The sequence below is a fragment of the Vicugna pacos genome, chromosome 7, assembly GCF_048564905.1.
Source record: "Vicugna pacos chromosome 7, VicPac4, whole genome shotgun sequence".
Classification (NCBI taxonomy): domain Eukaryota; kingdom Metazoa; phylum Chordata; class Mammalia; order Artiodactyla; family Camelidae; genus Vicugna; species Vicugna pacos.
Window position 1 is genome coordinate 42,405,507 of NC_132993.1, and position 12,972 is coordinate 42,418,478.

The following is a 12,972-nucleotide window of genomic DNA, read 5'->3' on the forward strand; positions in this document are numbered from 1 at the left end:
AGGAAGTTGCTTTCTGAACAAGAATCTAGACTCATGCTAAAGAAAGATGTGCTGTGGGATTCAGACATCAGCAAAGTAAGATTTGGGAAGAAGGAACCAGCCGTGCAGGCTTCCCATTACCTCTCCCTGGAGAGTAAGAAATATTCTTCCATTTAGGATTTGTTTCTTGGCCTGCACCAAGAAATCTCTTTCTGTGGTTTTAGTGAGGAATTCAGGGAAAGAAGAATGGGGAAAATGGGAATGGTCCAGGCCGCAGGAGGTTTTGTCTTATTACATGCTACAAAACAGCTTTCCTCCTCAACAGAAACAAATACACAGAGCTTACCAGTAGTCATCTCAGTATCCATGTTCACTTCGTTATGGTAGTAACATTCTTTACCTCCAGGAATGGAGACAAATCGTTAGCCCACTTACAGCTAGATATGGCCACGCCACTTAGCTCAGACCAATGAGAAATGTCATGTGGCAGCTTCCAGGAAGCTAATCAAGAAACAGTGCAGGTGTGCCCTAGTCTTCTCCATCCTGTTGCTGAAACACAGCACTCACTGTGATGACCCTGGGGTTTGGGTCATCTGTGGTGAAGCAGCCCAGTAGAGAGAGCCTGGCTCCCTGACCCCCTGAGCATCATAGCTGCCCTGAACCATCTGCCTGTATTTTCATATGAGATGGAAAGGAATTTCTATCTGTCCAAGCAGTTATTTTGGATTTTCTCTCACAGCTGAACGGAAGCCTAAAATAAGCCTACAATAGGTAGGTATAACTTCTCAGGTTAATAAATGCCCACAAGCCTGTTGATTGCCCCATGAGTTTATTTGTGCTCAAGTTCAGCTCATACTTGGTCAGGACTAGCCTGGTAAATAATCATCATGTTTATCACTTCTCTAGTTAAGTGTCAGAGTGCCAAACCAGTGTCTGAAATGATGTCATAAAATTTATTTCGAAGTTGAGGGAGCCTTGCACACAAACCCATGCAAGCTCACACCTATACACACTTCATTGAGATAGCAGCTGTATAGGTGGAAAGCCTTCTTTCCAGCATGCCACATCTGGGTAAACTCCAAGAACCAATTGCCTTTTTCACTTTGTCAAGGAGTAGAAAATGACTCACTGTATCCAAAGCAGGCTTAAGTGCCCCTTGATTTATTTACCTATCTGCATTCAATTAGAAAAGTGCCGTTATTTTCTATTTATTTATAGACGTCATTTTGGTTATGCTGGTGCTTTACTATATGTTGTTCACTTCCCTCAAACAGAGAGGCGTGTTTACAAAGCCCTTACCCATAATTAGTGTCACTCAGTGGAACAAGGCACCTCTGTTTTGTACCTGCCACAGCTGTCATGCTCTCTTCAGAACGAATTGCCCTGATGGACGACTTGAGGCACCAGTTTCTTCAGAAAGTAGCATAAAAAGTGTTATTGCAGTGGGTCTGGTGCTCAGGGAAGCCATGTCAGGTGTTACACTCTGTGACAGCCCGAGCTCAGAGAGAGCTTCCTCTATTACATTTCCATTTAATTATTCCTGTACTTCTCAATAGCTCCATGTCATAAAAACGTGGCGTGCAGTCGATTCAGATTAGCTTTATCCTGTCAGGTGATGGCAGGCCTCAGACGACACATTAATCAGTGGAGTTGGCTTGGGTATTCTACATATGTGACTACTGTCGACCATGTTTCAGTTGTGGGGGCAGGGGGCGGGGAAGGCATTTTTTTATGGGTATACATTTCATTAGGATTCCAATAAAAGTGCCGTGTCTGAGAAAAATACAACATGCCCCACTGCTGTATTTAATTTTTCCTCAGGACACTTTTCTATTAACATAAATTGCTTGAAGGGAAAGCATGTTATAAGTAATATTTTTTTCCAAACATGAAGTCTTATTGAAACTTCAAGGTACTTTAAAAAAAAAATCATCATGATCCTCTCTACTATTGCCGTTAGTCCCCCAGATCCAGTCACAAGCCAAATGGACTTCATTCCAACATGATGCCAAGTGTGGGCAGCAAGAAATGGAGCCATGGCTGAAGGAATTCACCAGGCCTTCTCTGGGCTGGCCAAGCAGGGACTGCATTGCACATGCACATTTTATTCTAAAGGGAGTAGAGGCTTTACAGAGCTGTCTTCTAACCTGCCAGTGTAATAAGCACACTATAGAAACTTCCTTCTCTTGCTTGAAGAATTCAAAAAGTATATACACAATCAAAATAAAATAGAGAACTGAAAATCCCCTGTAATGGATTAATACACGCCACTTTCCTAGGAAAGCTTTTTTTGCTGTGGGTAACAGAAGAGGTCACCAACACTGGCTTAAATTATAGGCACATTTATTGCTTGTTGAACAAGATAGCTTGGCCCCATTGGTTTGAAGAATTTGCGATGCCATCAGGGACTTAGGCCCCTTCCATTCTTCTTCTCCATGTAGGCATTCATCCTTAGTCATGTCTCTTCAGGGTCAAAAGATGGCTCCAGGCAAGAAGTTAAACTCTTCCTGAAGCCTATAGTCAAACTGGGTCACAAGACCACCCCTCGATGAATGGCTGGGAAAGCAAGTGTCTGGATTTTTCAGTCTCTGAAGTGGGATGTGGAGAAAGGAGAAAGGAATTGGGAATGGCTGATGAGTCGACCAACAAGGTCAGCCACAGGGAGGGCCCAGGTAATGTACAAGGGGAGCACTTGAATTAGACAGATAGTGGCCTTCCTCCCGCACTTAATTTGGACTTGTAAAAACAGCCTTAATACTACAGGAGTCCACTCTCCACCCTGCAGTCAGAGAGCTCTTGCTAAAATTTTATTCTGATCAAGTCCTTGTGCTAAAACTTTTTAATCACTCGCCGCTGATCTCAGAATATAGTTCAGATTCCTTAATGTGCTTAATAATGTGTTTAATTCTTTTTACTTTTTACTTCTAGAGCCTTATCTCTCAACTATACCACCCTTTGTGTTTGATACAGGTTATTCTGAACTATTTTAAATTTTCCATTTGCACCCCATTCTCCTGTTTTGGTTTGCTTCTCTCTTTACCTGACATACTTTATCCTAGAGACATGCGCACACACACACACAATCCACCTGGCTAATTTTTCATTTTTTTTAAGCTATAATTAACATAAAAATTAGATTAGTTTCCAGTATACAACATAATGATTCAATATATGTATATATTCTGAAATGATCACCACAGTAAATCTACTTAATATTCATCACTACATACAGTTATAATTTTTTCATCTGATTAGAACATTTAAGATCTATTCCCTTAGCAACTTTTAAAGATACAATAAAGTATTATTAACTATAGTCACCATGCTTTACATTACATCCCCTTCCTTGTTCTTTGGATCTCAGTAGAAGTAATGTAACTCATTTCTTCTGGGAAGCTACCCTCATTCCAATGGCAAGTTCATTGCCCCTCCCATAGACTCTCCTAGAATCCTGTACTTCCCTATCAGCATGTGGGATCCAGGACTGGCCTCTGGGGAGAGAAAGAGGCACTTTTAAGGGAAAGAATAACGATGAGAAAAAATGAAGAACAGTTTTTATCTATTTCTTTCACTTAAGCTGACTCCAAGTCCCTGTTCAGAGTTAGGAAGGTATTTACCATGGCCAAGCAGTTTAGTACAGTAGGCAAGAACTTTTGCTGTAAAGTCAAACTGCCTCAGTTCAACCCCAGCTTCACCACTTATCAGCAGAGAGATGCTGGGTACACTACTTAACCTTTCTCAGTTTTGAATTCCTCATCTGTAAAATGGGGGTAATGATGGGATCTGCCTACAGTAGATGTGATCGTCTGCCTACTCAACATCTATTTCCCTGCCTACTATGAGAGTCTTCTGCAAAAGGTGGAAGTTGCCTCTAAAGAAAATGAGATGCAAGGAAAAATGAGTCCGCTCTGCCTCCGCTGAGGGTTGACATGAAGAATGCAACCCCTGAAATCGCGGCAGTCATCTCAAGACCCTGAAGGGAGCCAAAGACAAAGTCACACACTGCGAACATTTGAGCAAAAAGACGGAAAGAATCCAGATTCTTAATGGTGTCAAATGATAAATTTACCAATCCTGAAGCTGCCCTACCTTTAGACCTTCTTATTCCTAGAGACAATTCATTTCTTTATCACTTAAGAAGTCATCCCTAGTTGGCATTTTCACACTTACACCTGGAAAAAAAATCTTAGGTAATATACTGCCTCTATAGACTGTAAGAATGGAAAGAATTAATTCATATAAAGAGCTCAATGCAGGACCTTGCCCAGAGAACACGCTTGAAGTATGATGTCAATCATCATCATCAAGCAAGGGACTCTTCTGGGTCAATGAAGAAAGACTGTTCCCAATGCAGTTCAGGCCAATGCAGATAGTTGTAAAGGATAAATTCCTCAAAGGAAGGGACCTTGTCTGGGTAAAACTCACTAATTCCTAACATTATCCAGGCCAATGCCAAAAACTCCAAGAAGAATAATTAGAATAATTTCCGATTGTAATGTGGCGGTCTCAGCTGCTCTGTGACTGTCAAATGATACCAGAATATTAAGCTTCAAATCATGTCTGTTTGTTTTTAAAAAAATCTTTTTAAGGAAACTAAAATCAGACACTTGGAAACTGGCAATTATAACTAGTTGCATGTGGTTGCCATGAATGACCCAGTTTTCTAAACTGTTTGATTTATCTGGGGGAATGTTAATTTACATTTGTCCCTTTCACTCATCACTATTCCTTTATTACCAAACTTTATTACTGTGGACTATAAATTCCTACATAGCATATGGACCACATAACTTTCTTGGATACCTAATTAACAAGGATTTTTTTTCTAAGCTGTAATTATAACAAAATATGGTACATTTAGCTTAATTTTCAATTTAATGCTTGAAGGTGCATAGGAAATTTAGCTCCGTGGCTCAGAGATAGGGAAAGCTGCCATGTATACACTCAGTTCTAAAGAGTGGGTCTGGGAAACAGATGTTCTTAGGAGCAAAAGAGAGATGAGGATAATGAAAAAGTGTATATGAAATGATATCAATGATTAAAGGCCAGGATGTAGTTCATGCTCATTAATAGATGAGGAGAAAGGTAGGAAGGGGAAATCTCAAAGTTATCAAAGAACATAAAAGACACTCCATTCTTGGCATGGGCAACCTGTCTTCTTCCTGGCTCCTTCACAAACATCTTTCTTCCTCCTTCATGCAGCCCAGCAGTGTGGACCTGCAACCACTGGATGTGTGTCCTGAATGGGAACTCATTCCTATGAGTGGAAAAGAGCACGGAGCACATTGGGAAACCTAGTAGTAGTAACTGTCTAGTCCTAGGATGTTTTCCTAGGAGGTATGTTTTATGAAAATATTCAGGAGAGTGAGCTATTCCAGAAAATCATGTTACCCCAAAAAATCTCAGATGCTTTTTGCACTCATGCATGGGTTCAGTTCCCACTTCACCCTGCCACCTCAACCACTTATCACAGTTAGATCTTTATTTGTAGGCACAGAGATATGAATAATGTACCTTTGGATTGCATTTATAAATGCCTTTGGGTGGCATTTACTTTGATCATTATATAAAGGTGTCTAATGAAAATTCAGGAAGAGTACAAAATCCATGGTACCTGTTGGGACTCTTTATGTCATATGTGTGTCCATATATCATATCTGACACAAAGTCCAGTTCAAACTGACTCAAATGAGAAAAGGAAATGTATTGACTCACATGATTGGGAAGTCCAGACTTAAACCTAACTTTGCATAAGGCTGGATCTAGAAGCTCAAACAGTATCAATGGCCAATAGGCACATGAAAAAGTACTCAGTATCGCTAATCATCAGAGAAATGCAAATCAAAACCACAGTGAGATATCACCTCATACCTGTCAAAATGGTTATCATCAAAAGAACACAAATAACAAATGTTGGCAAGGATGTGGAGAAAAGGGAACCCTAGTACACTGCTGGTGGAGTTGAAAATTCATGCACCCACTCTTTGAAAAACATTATAGAAGTTTCTCAAAAAACTAAAAATAGAACTACCGTATGATCCAGCAATTCCACTGCTGGGTACATATCCAAAGAAAAAGAAAACACTAATTCAAAAGGATACATGCACCCCATTGTTCATAGCAGCATTGTTTACAATAGCCAAGATATGGAAGTAACCTAAGCATCCATCAATGGATGGATAAAGAAGATGTGTTTTATACACACACACACACACACACACACACACATACATAGACACACACATACACATACATACACACACTAGAATATTACTCAGCTATAAAAAAGAATGAAATTTTGCCATTTGCAACAACATAGATAGACCTAGAGGGTGTCACTTAGTGAAATAAGTCAGAGAAAGACAAATACTCTATGTTATCACTTATATGTGGAATATGAAAAATAAAGCAAATGAATGTAACAAAACAGAAAGAGGCTCACAGCTATAGAGAACAAACTAGTGGTTACCAGTGGGGAGAGGGACAAGATATGGGTAGAGGATTAAAAGATACACACTACTATGTATAAAATAAAAACAAGAAGGACATATTGTACAGGAAATCTATTGTTTTCTAATAACTTTAAATGGCATATAATCTATAAAATAATTGAATCACTATGTTGTACACTTGAAATTAATATAATATTGTAAGCCAACTATACTTTTATTTAAAAAAAAATGTCACCAAGGGTTAGGCTTTTCTCCATTTCCCTGCTCTTCTTCTTGTGGTTTGGCTTTATCCTCAAGGTCTCCACAGCATCCTCTTCTCCCTGCATCACCCCTGAAGCTGGGGGCTCTCCCTGGGATGACAAAATAAATGTCTGTCTCCATTCTGATGCACTATAACATGCAACCTAGTAGATTCCATGGAGGAAAGAAAGGATTCTCTGTTTTCCAGAAATACTAGCAAAGGTTTTCTCTCATTTCAGTGGGTATTATTGGATTAATGATCTTTTCCTGAAGCAATACTGTAGCCAGAGAAAACAGATATAGTCATTGGCTTAGGCCAATTAGGACACTCCCATGACATTTTTTTTTCCTGAAAAACATTCACCAACAGATTGGTTTTATTATATATACATAGTGTTATTTTAAATGTTTATAAAAATCTAAGGTAATATTGCATATTAAATTTAAAATTTATTTATATTGCTTATCTGAATATTAAAACCAACAAAGGCAAAATAATTGTTCTTGGAACATATGTACATAATTTAGTCAGTTACCTTAGCGTTTCTGTCACTAATAATATACCTCTAGTGTTTTCCTGAAGATTATGTTTTTTTAATTTTTTAATTTTTATTAAGTAGAATTTTATGATTTGACTGCACATATACAATATTTTGCATGTAAATACCTGTATACAATATACTGCACATATTTTTTAAAATTTACATATATGTACTGTTCATTGTTTCTAAGAACAGTTTAGAGCTTTAGCTTTTTAAACTTACATAATTATAAAGAAATAAAGCCAAGCACAAAATAAGAATCAACAGAATGCAGTAATCCAATCACAAAGGACAATCAGAGGTGCTTACACATATTCAAGAAATCAATCATCTAAGTTATAAATACTAAGTAGTTCATTTAGGACACTCCCATGACACTTTGAGGGAGTTAAAATTCAACCTATGAAGAAGGGGAGCTTTCTCAAAGGAAATCTGAAGGACTGTAAACCACGAGGAGAAGCAAAGTGAACTAAGCAGCAAGCAGTCACACTACATCTACTCAGGTAGCTTACCCTCAACAAGTGGCCATTCTTCTCCATCTCAGAGATTTCATGGGATTTAACAGTTTGGAGCGTGTCAGATAAGAAGACAGTGAACTATTCTTAAAAAAATGTAGATATTGACATTATATATGGATATGAACATGGTTATAGATATATTTCCTTAGGTATAAGTACACTCCTTAGGTTAACCTTTGTGACTCCAAAGAACATAAGTCAGCACTTTGTCTTGCATCCCACCAGTGATGGCTGAATGCCTGTATCCATAGGGGAAATTCAAGGTGTTAACTTTTCCTTCTAATTGCCTCTGTATAACACCCAGTATACGATTTAAAAGGCCTTGAATAGAACCAACAGCGATAATTTCATCAAGTAATTCACCTGCGAATAAAATAAGAATTGACGATTTTTTGGCGGGCATGACGGCACCCTTTCCCCAGAGCTGCCACACAGGAAACAAAATCCACAGCTGTTTCTCCAGTGTTTGGCACAGTGTGTGTCACATAGTAGAATATGCATAAATATTTGAACAATATTCCTTTGATTGAATGCACTATTGAATAAGGTACAAATGTAGGTATCAAAGTGAAAAGGGACTTGGTCACAGTCCCAAGTTGTACATCATCTCCTGGCACCCCTCCATTGCTGAAGCTAAGGTCCCTGATGAAACAGATGACCATTCACACTGACAGGGCTTTAGAAAAATATTTGATTTCAGTCCCACTGGGCCAATTATGGGCCTACTTTCTTGGTTGGTTCATAGGGCATAAGGACTTGGAGCAGAAGCAAAATTATAAAAGTTCACACTTCTCCTATTGGCCCTTTCTCCTAAAATCAATGCCAAGGCTTACACCCCTCTTTCCCTTTTCCCACCACCAAAGGACCCTAGATTGACTAGGGATGGAGGAAATTTGGATCAGAAAAATCTGTAAAACCCATTACATTTTAAGTGTGGTTCCAATATGTTGCTAATTTGACTTGAAAATTAGGGAACACCGAGAATAAAAGACCATTGCATCTATCTAAGCTTCTTCAGATGGAGGATGAAGTGAGAGGCAAAAACTGGAAATGGTCCTAGGTACTCTTTTACTTATATTTTCTTTTAACTTTACTTCCAAGGTTATAACCACTGTCAGACTACCCTGCTGAGAATGCTCACAACTGCAAAATTAGAGAAAAATCAGACTGTTGCTCTCTGCCTCTCTGTTGCTGATGAGCGGTGTATTGTCTTCAACTTAGGGAAGTGAAGCCCCAGAGCCAACAGTAAACCAAGGTCCAGCGCAGTCGGAGCTGGTAAGTCTGCACCTGGCAACGTTTGTCTGTGGAATTTGGTTTCCTACATTGCGTGTCTTACCCCAGCGCTAATACTATCATTTAAGCAATAAGAACAAGAGCTAGGCCAAAGGCAGGGTTGGTTTTGCCATAAATAACCTCATGTTCGAAGCAATTTGTGCAGCTGCCTGGTGAGCCAGGCCCGAGAGGCTGGCACACATGGCCGCCGCGTGTATAGCCCAGTCGGGGAGTGTTCTGTGCATGGAATGTGGCTGTTGGCACAGCTTTGTTCTGTACCTGGACCAGCTTGAATTGCTGACTCATTGCCAGGAAACCTAGCAGACCTTTGGGATCCCATTAGGAAGAAGGCCATATATTTCAGGTGACTTGTGAATGGAAAGATGGATGCTATCAGCAAGACCTTTTTTGCTGCCAGATTGGGCATAAGACGAGCACAGCGGGGATTTAGATTATACAGAAAGACCCTTTTCATAGACTTTATTTAGTAATAGCTAACAATTATAATAACTTCCAAGGCATTGGATGTCTACTGTGGGCCAGGTAGTGTGCTAAGCATCTCAGATATGTTATCTCTAGTTCTTACCACCACCATGTGAGGTGAGTGAGTGAGTGTGTGTGTGTGTGTGAGATTGTATAAACAAGGAAGCTGATGTGCAGAGAAGTTAAATGACTTGTTTAAGGCTAAAAATGTGCCAGCAACAAGATGCAGACCTCGTTTTCTTTGGGCCCCCAAGCTTCGTTTTTCTCCCTGCCGCTGTCTCCTGCCACAGCCAGCTTCTGCCCATGTAGTAAGAAACCACATGTACCTGGGGATCCTAGGAGCACCAAACCTCTGGACTGACCAGTGGGAGGGTTTGGATAAATAACAAACAAATCTCAGCACATGGACACAGCCTGTGCCCAACCCAGGGCAGCATCTCATCCTTCTCACCTGGAAAGCATCTCTTCCTACAACTTTGCTGGTCAGAGCACCAAGTCCAGAATGAGATTTTCAAACTAGGTGGACGTGGACAGTTTGGAACACAACAATCTCTCAAGGATACTAGTCCTCTCAAGCTCAGGACAGAGAGCTCCACTAACAAATGGTTTGAATTACAGGGAATTTGAATGTGTTCTCTTTTCTTGGACAGAGTTGATGCAATTATGAAATAACCCCATTTTGAAAGTGTGTTGTCCAGATGCCGCTACAGCTGAGTCTTTTCACGAACAGGAGACTCCTGACCATTTCTTGTGGAGTCACACCCCTAATATGAGATGTGGACATCCACAATCTCTGAAAGGATTCCCAAGTGAAATTTGACACCATTGCATTGAAAATTCAGGATATTGAAACCTGACAATCCAGGTTGGGGAGGGGGCAGAGTTAATGTTATTTAGAAAAGAAACGACAGCTGTTTAATGATACCTTAGGAATTAGAAAAATCTCATAATTTGCCAAGATGAGCCAAATGTTGTGACATATTAAATACTGACATTGAAACATGCTCTAATACAAGTTCCCCACTGCTTACTCACTTTATTTTTTTTAAAGGGGAAATTTTTTTTGGTATAAAAATTTTCTATTCTTGGACTCAATCTAAACAATTTTTCCCTCCTTCCTGCCTTCCAAATGGTATTAAATCAAAGACTACTTTGAGCTGTGCAGAGAGGGGACAAGTCTCTCTAAAAATAAATTAGTAAAAAATCTCCTGTTCTGGTCTTGAAACACAAAATGGCTGGAACAACACAATGGAAATCTCATAATAAAAGAATATTGATTTAGGCCTAAGGAACAAAATTGCATCGATGCCTCAACAAATACTTCTTAAAATTAAAATTGTATGTTTGCACATGGTGACTAGATTTGACCGTTTGAACATTTTTATGGCATTATAAACCATAGGGTCATGATGTACAAGATTTGCTAGAATGAACAGGAGGAAGTGTCCCACAATATCCACAGAGGTGCTTTTGTTTCCCCATCTCTGTCTTCCTCAGCTTCTCATAGCTGGGATCGCTGATCGCTTAACTAATGTAAACTCGGGCACCATTGCCCTCCCCTCTTCCCCATCCCACCCCAGGGTCCAGAGCAACTGGGTCCAGAGAGAGGAAGTATGCACATAGTAATGGACAGTTCTTCCCGTTCTCTCATAACCCACTCCCTCACACTGGCCTCCCCTCCCATCAAGGTCAATCCAGTGAGATTTAATATAATGCTGTGTCTTCCCTTTCACGCTGATTAAAGTGCTAATAGTCCCATTCTGTCATTCATCATCATTGGGCAGTCTTGTCCCCCAGTCTGGAACTTACTGAGGTGGATGTTGTGATGTGCTCCCCAGATCCCCCTTCAGGAAGGAAGGACTTATTCCCCCAGCTGCTGCGAGTGCAGCCAGAAGATGGCCCTCAGCTGTTAGCCATTTTTGAGAATCACTTCTGTTGAAAAGTCTCTAGCCCAAAGCCACACCTCCTTCCAATGGCAGATGGCACCCAGTTGACTGATCAGTGTGGGAGTATCAAGGTCTGACCCCCTTGGATCTCTCTCTCCACCTTAGGACAATGCTGAGGAGTTCTAAGTTTCCCCATGGAATCAGCCAAGGCCTTTGCTGGGACAGCATCTCAGCTAACTGCTCTCTCTTTTCAATCCTGATTCCCATCTCTGTCTTCCGCAAATGTTGATCTCAAAAGTATTCCTGAATATACCTCCAGCATGCTTATTTGAGTCCCAGAATCTGCTTCCTGGGGAACCCACCTTGTGATACCCATTTCTACAGTGTCCCCTTCTGGTAAGGTGGTGCCTATATCTAAATCTTGAGTTAAACAGAGGCCCCACCTTACCCCATGTCCATCTCTGCACTTTGTAGGGCTGGGCTTCTGCTTGGGGCACCATGCTGAGATGGTCTGTCTTCCACAGAGGATCAAATTGTATCACCACTGCACAAGCCCCTGGTCAGTAGCTCGATCTGCCCTCCCAGTAGGCGATTCCTTCACCTCCCCATTAGCTCCATACTGAGCATCTGCCCAGTTCAAGACAGGATATTGCTACTTCCTGTCCCTTGAACTGTGTGCCTGGTTCACCCACTGGGTGAGCCTCTGCAATGAACAGGACACCCCCCAGCACCTCCCTTCATGAAGAGCCTGCCCTGTTCTAAAGGGTGAATTGAGACCAAGCCTACCTCCTTCCAGCACCACCTGACTCCCATTGCAACAACCCTGTTATGCAGCAGGTGACATAGGGAGCTCAGTGGGATCTCAGAAGTGACAACTGACAGACTCATATATTGTCTTGTTCCTCCTGTAACTTGTGACTTTCAAGGTCTCACAGGCCTGACAGGAGGTAGGACAGAGGGAGGGGTTGCAGAGACACTTGGATGATATTAATAAGCAGCTCTTTTTTGACCCTTAACAACTTTATAGAAGTTTGAAACTCAAGAAATCTTAAAAATGTTGTGATTTCACCATTTTAACTCAGCACCCGCGATGCTGCGTTATGAGGAACACTGCAGATGCAGACATTTGTTACTTAGCGTTACTGAACACCCATGACTCTCCTTTCTTTTCCTAAGTATTCAGTAATTCAGACTTTGCACTTCTACTTGTATTAGTACTAATTAGTCTGAATCAGTGAGGTTTATATTCCCCAAGTTACTTTCTCAGCCATTCTCAGCTCATGACCAAAAGATGTTTCTGTACCACCTTGGTCTTCCTGCTCACACTCATCTATTTTTCCACATTGTGGCTGGGTACTAAGGCCACATCTAGAAATGAAAAAGGTGACAAGTATGGTGTAATAAATATTATTTTTTACATATTTGAGGTTTTACGAATAAAGGTGGTGGGGTTAGTTAAATCTCGGCTAAGTGAGCACCACAACAACCTTGCAGAGGGAACGTGGTATAGGAAGCAGAGACCGGCCGGCCTCCTCTCCCTCTCCCATCTGTGTCCCCCAGGAGAATAGGCCATTCTCTGCCTCCAATGCCACAGTCTCTA

At 40.8% G+C, this 12,972-nt stretch overlaps 1 protein-coding gene across 3 annotated transcripts in view; it reads left to right on the plus strand.

Annotated features, from left to right (window-relative positions):
- The window catches only part of JAZF1 (JAZF zinc finger 1), a 461,275-nt gene that overhangs the window by 20,341 nt on the left and 427,962 nt on the right, over nt 1-12,972 (plus strand). For all 3 annotated transcript variants that reach the window (XM_072964775.1, XM_072964778.1, XM_072964777.1), the window contains exon 2: nt 8,833-9,006. The gene's annotated coding sequence lies outside the window, so the exon portion shown is untranslated. The remainder of the gene's footprint in view (nt 1-8,832; nt 9,007-12,972) is intronic.